This window comes from Homalodisca vitripennis, chromosome 2 (assembly GCF_021130785.1).
Source record: "Homalodisca vitripennis isolate AUS2020 chromosome 2, UT_GWSS_2.1, whole genome shotgun sequence".
NCBI classification, from domain to species: domain Eukaryota; kingdom Metazoa; phylum Arthropoda; class Insecta; order Hemiptera; family Cicadellidae; genus Homalodisca; species Homalodisca vitripennis.
The window spans coordinates 163,229,255-163,235,254 of NC_060208.1; the positions used below are offsets into that span (position 1 = coordinate 163,229,255).

Consider the following 6,000-nt stretch of genomic DNA (forward strand, 5'->3'; position numbering starts at 1 on the left):
TTATAAGCAGTTAATAATAAACTAATTGCAGTTTAGTACTTTGATGAAGACAGTAATGTGGCAATTAGTTAATGATTAATCAATCAATTAAATGATCAATCGATCAATTAAATGATAATATGTTTAAAACGACTAAAAACATATTTACAGCTTGTGCATTTCGGGTGTCCCATCATTTTTAAAAAGGTCATAATGTAATAGTAATAGTACAAAACTGTTTCAATAAAGTAACATCAATAATTTATTCATACAATTTTATTCCAATTTATAACAGTCCTATTCATTTAAAAATTGCACAGGCTAGTGTATTTTATTCTACGTAAGTACAATTAACATTATATTATAGTTTCTTTTCTCATTTAGACAGTTTATAAGCTATTTAGTCAATTCAATTTTTACAGTATGGCAAGGCAGTAAATGTTGAAAAATTAATCTTTGAGGCTGAGAAATACTTTCCCCAATTTTAAAACCCAAATAAGATTTTCCCAAAGGCTAACATGGCAAGGGATGGTTGTTAGGTTGTAAATCCTGCTAAAGCCCCGTGAACACTTGGGTACCATGCATATGCAATAGCGTACAAGTTCTGATTAAGTTTCAATTTAAGTTAGTGCACCATATGACCACCAACTCCCCTGTGACATTTATTGGTCGGTTGGACGATGTATTATGACTAAACTCTTGTAATTAACAGTCCTTGTAGAGCAAATAATTAATTTCACTCCCTGCGGAATAACGACATTTGAGTCGTAACTGTGAAAATTAATCATTTTTGGAATCTGAGTAATAATTGTATTGGCTTCAACCGGATCTTTTGGAATTTGTCTCTTTTTGATATCATTTCGATTGTAGTGATTTTTGTAATGATTTATATTGCACTGTAAGAAGCGGTAAAACAGATACAATACAAATCATATCCAGCCGTTCACAGTTTTGTTGAAAAGGTGTACATTAGTCTCGTTCGTAAATATAATAAAGAAGAAGTATGTGGCTTAAAATTGATTAAAGTTGGATTGTATATATAATCCGATACCAGTTTGGTCATGCATAGGTTTTTTAGACATCTTCCAATGAATTTTTCAAACTTTATAATTATTTTAAGACTTTATCAAATCAGAGAATAACACTTCTGAAGCTACAATGAGCTACGGTTTCGATCTAAAATTTTCATTGTACTAAAAGTTATGTTTGGGAAAAACAATATTTTATTACTGTTACACGAGTAGTAAACCGTCATCTCAATTAGTGATGAACGGGACTATAAAGTACGTAAACAAAATACCACTATCACTATTTTGCTATCGAATTATACGTACGACGAGTGGTAGACTACGGTAACTTTCCGTACTTTGACACAACATACTGGAAACAATAACTAATTTAAAATACGTTATAGAAATGTAGCATATGTCTATTATCTAATTTAATGAGATGAATTGAAAAATCTCTTTATTAAATAGGCGGAGTTACGGCCCTCACTACCACTTAACCTTAAATAATCTATCTTATTATTTTGCGAAAAAAAGAAAAAAAATGGCAAATTTGATGAGATTAATGCTCGCGTTCAGAAGATCAAAATGAAAAGGGACTTACGGCCAATTTTAAATCATATGCAAGATACAAGGTTACGGGCATTTGCCACATTCATTGAATTATAACTCAATATGACGTTTCGAGATCTGTTATCCGCTCTTTTCTTCAAGTGTAAAATTCTAAAACATGTTAAGCATGCAACCTTGTTTTAGGCTTTCAGAAAGGATACTATTCATAGACACGATGTATCCCGAGTTGAAGCACAGTTAGTTTTTAATAAATTTAATAAATTAATAAATTTTTAAAAGATAATTATAGTTCCATATGAAATAGATGCCACTACTGTAGAACCTTTACATTTTTATAATGTTTTTATGGGTCAAACGCGCAGAAAATAGTTTTCTACGAACTATAGTGTTGAATGGTTGTGCTATGTTCAGTAACACACAGATTATAATTAATTGAATAGTGGTGACATAATAGAATGGTGGTGACATGTTCCTTAACACAAAGATTATAATTAATAGAATGGTGGTGACGTGTTCCTTAACACAAAGATTATTATAATTTGAATGGTGTTGACATGTCCGTAACACAAAGATTATAATTAGTAGAATGGTGGTGACGTGTTCCTTAACACAAAGATTATTATAATTTGAATGGTGTTGACATGTCCGTAACACAAAGATTATAATTAATAGAATGGTGATGACGTGTTCCTTAACACAAAGATTATTATAAATTTGAATGGTGTTGACATGTCCGTAACACAAAGATTATAATTAAGTAGAATGGTGGTGACGTGTTCCATAACACAAAGATTATTATAATTTGAATGGTGTTGACATGTCCGTAACACAAAGATTATAATTAAGTAGAATGGTGATGACGTGTTCCTTAACACAAAGATTATTATAAATTGAACGGTGTTGACATGTCTGTAACACAAAGATTATAATTAATAGAATGGTGATGACGTGTTCCTTAACACAAAGATTATTATAATTTGAATGGTGTTGACATGTCCGTAACACAAAGATTATAATTAATAGAATGGTGGTGACGTGTTCCTTAACACAAAGATTATTATAATTTGAATGGTGTTGACATGTCCGTAACACAAAGATTATAATTAATAGAATGGTGGTGACGTGTTCCTTAACACAAAGATTATTATAATTTGAATGGTGTTGACATGTCCGTAACACAAAGATTATAATTAATAGAATGGTGGTGACGTGTTCCTTAACACAAAGATTATTATAAATTGAATGGTGTTGACATGTCCGTAACACAAAGATTATAATTAGTAGAATGGTGGTGACGTGTTCCTTAACACAAAGATTATTATAATTTGAATGGTGTTGACATGTCCGTAACACAAAGATTATAATTAATAGAATGGTGGTGACGTGTTCCTTAACACAAAGATTATTATAATTTGAATGGTGTTGACATGTCCGTAACACAAAGATTATAATTAGTAGAATGGTGGTGACGTGTTCCATAACACAAAGATTATTATAATTTGAATGGTGTTGACATGTCCGTAACACAAAGATTATAATTAGTAGAATGGTGGTGACGTGTTCCATAACACAAAGATTATTATAATTTGAATGGTGTTGACATGTCCGTAACACAAAGATTATAATTAGTAGAATGGTGGTGACGTGTTCCATAACACAAAGATTATTATAAATTGAACGGTGTTGACATGTCTGTAACACAAAGATTATAATTAATAGAATGGTGGTGACGTGTTCCTTAACACAAAGATTATTATAATTTGAATGGTGTTGACATGTCCGTAACACAACGTGTTCCTTAACACAAAGATTATTATAAATTGAATGGTGTTGACATGTCCGTAACACAAAGATTATAATTAATAGAATGGTGGTGACGTGTTCCATAACACAAAGATTATTATAAATTGAACGGTGTTGACATGTCTGTAACACAAAGATTATAATTAATAGAATGGAGGTGATAGTTCCGTAACACAAATGTTATTATGAATTTTGTACATCGCCTCAGATACTTTTCCATAAACACATGGATATTGCATTTACCACATTGCATGCATTTACAATTTAGATTTTTACTGAGCATTTTAATTAAGGGGCTCTAGAATAAATTTAGGAACGTAATATTTAACACTAACTTGCTTTCGTAAAGTTGCCAGTTGGCTGACCAATAAAAGTTTACATTTTATAGGTTTCCTTATAAACATAAAGTTCAAACTCTTTGGAGTAATTATATCGCAAATCAGAATATGAGGAAAATCTGAGGCCCGTGACACTCCAAACTTTTATACTGTGCCAAGAACAGTACTCAACTTCGTCTGAAGTTTTAATGAACCTTATTGTCTCAAAGGGATTCATGCCGTCATATTGTCTTCAGACACCTATATGTGTCATACGAGAAATAACAAGATATTGTTACTTCTTTGTATAAAGCAAGAAAACTAATGTTATTCTGAAATCGTAGTACAACAATCGTGGGTACAAAGGCTCAATATTAATATCAATATTATAACAGTTTGTAATAGAACTAAATATTTAGTTAGAAATTCTGTTAGTAGCAAATCTCAAAATATTAACTCAATAATGACAGAATATTGTGGTATAAAGGTTATTGTTTTACTTCCCTGATTTATTTAGCTCATAGCAATTTTAAATACTTTATAGCTTTTGAATTAAAACTTTATAATCGATTTTAGTATGAATCTACCATTTTAACATGTGTTCTCGTTTTATGACTAAAATTCCTCATTTCTCAATTGAACACTGTACAATTTATTACTCACGAAAATATAGTACTACACAAAACACGACACACTCAACTGCACGATTCACAACACCACGTGTAGCACAGACGCGGGCGCGCTGCTTACTGTTCTGTCTAGTCTAGGAACAGGGCGCGATAGTAGCGCCATCTGTCAGATTTCTCAGTTATCACCCTCCCCCCCTCCACAACCTCACTACAGTCCTGTCGTGTGCTGTTCTTTATCACTTCCCGGCTTCCGTTTTCAATGATAAAGCAAAAATCTGAAATATCGTGTGTTTTTGATTTGACGTAAAGAAATATTTACGTTTTTACGTTTCAAATGTAAACACTGATTACATTTTCAGTTTCATTCGTTATAGTTATTTATGCAGTTATTACTAAATACATGGATTTAATGACAGTACGAATATAGACAGAACATATCAGTGTCAGAAACCTAATATAACAAAGCCATAAAATAATTGTATTTGAATTATTGTACATTGTTTTCAGTATTGCAATTTAATAATGGCTCGAAACAACCTAATGTATTAATAGTAGGCGGCCCAATGCTTAGTGTATTCGCGAAGAATTATGTATCAAATTGTTTTTGGAAGAAATACAATAAAAACGAAATGTTAAATGAAAATACCAATATAATCGGCTTCGGTTCCTTTGAATTGGGGTTTTCTTTATAGTAGTAACAGTTTGCTTTATAATGGGCAAAACGAGATTTATTATTTCAACGGTATTATAACTATTGCATTTCACGAAAACATAAATACATTATAGATTTGGAATTAAATAGAGTATATTCTATCCTGATTATAATCAAAGACGTCCACGTCAAAAATAAAAAGCTACCAAGTGGTTTCAGATATTATTTTACTTGCGAAAATTCAACGTTGATGTTTATAACAAAGAAAGGAATATTACGAGTGACATTAATTCATAGTAGATTTTGTAGATAAAGTATATAAACCGTTATTTCACAAGTACTGCTTGTAAATCGTGCTTTAGTATGTACTGTAGTTTATTTTTATATAATTATTTCTGATAGTGTTATAAATGTAGAGAATAGTACATAGAAACAATTACATTTTGCACAAAAACGCTTTCTTTAAAAATTAAGATGGGTTTGTTTATAGAAAACACTCCGTTATTTTATAGCTGAAATAAAATTAATATATAGAATTAAATCCCCTAATTTTGAGTGGTTCACAATTGTAAAATAGTAAAATTCTTGAAATAGTAGTATAACTAAATAATAATCCAGCTGTACAAAAATCGTTTATATTACAATATCAATGATATGTTCTGAAAGAGTGTAAACAATGTCTATGTCTCAAGGAGGAGGAGAAAGTGGTATGGAAAACTGCGCTTAGTGTGTAGTGGGTTATTCCTACTACAGTACATAAAATCACTTTGAACATTTCGATTGCTAACAATAGTGTTTCATCCGAGTGAGATTTTCAAAAATTAATTTGTTTTGAAAACCAACAATTCTTGTGAGTTATATAGTCATGCTATCGTTGGTAGCACCTACAACTCACAAAATGTAAGCTAAAATTACTTGAATATGTTTATACAATTTTTGCACAAAAAACATTATTTAATTATTTTAAATTAGTGTATATTAAGTATAATGGAAAATGTAGAAAATGAAATGGAATTTGTTTTAAACAACTGCTTATTGAA

At 30.7% G+C, this 6,000-nt stretch overlaps 1 protein-coding gene across 1 annotated transcript in view; it reads right to left on the reverse strand.

The window, feature by feature from the left end:
• LOC124354969 (uncharacterized MFS-type transporter C09D4.1) overlaps positions 1 to 4,425 on the reverse strand; it is a 49,989-nt gene extending 45,564 nt beyond the window's left edge. The window contains exon 1 of the mRNA XM_046805801.1: positions 4,343 to 4,425. The gene's annotated coding sequence lies outside the window, so the exon portion shown is untranslated. The remainder of the gene's footprint in view (positions 1 to 4,342) is intronic.
• Positions 4,426 to 6,000: the final 1,575 nt, after the last annotated feature.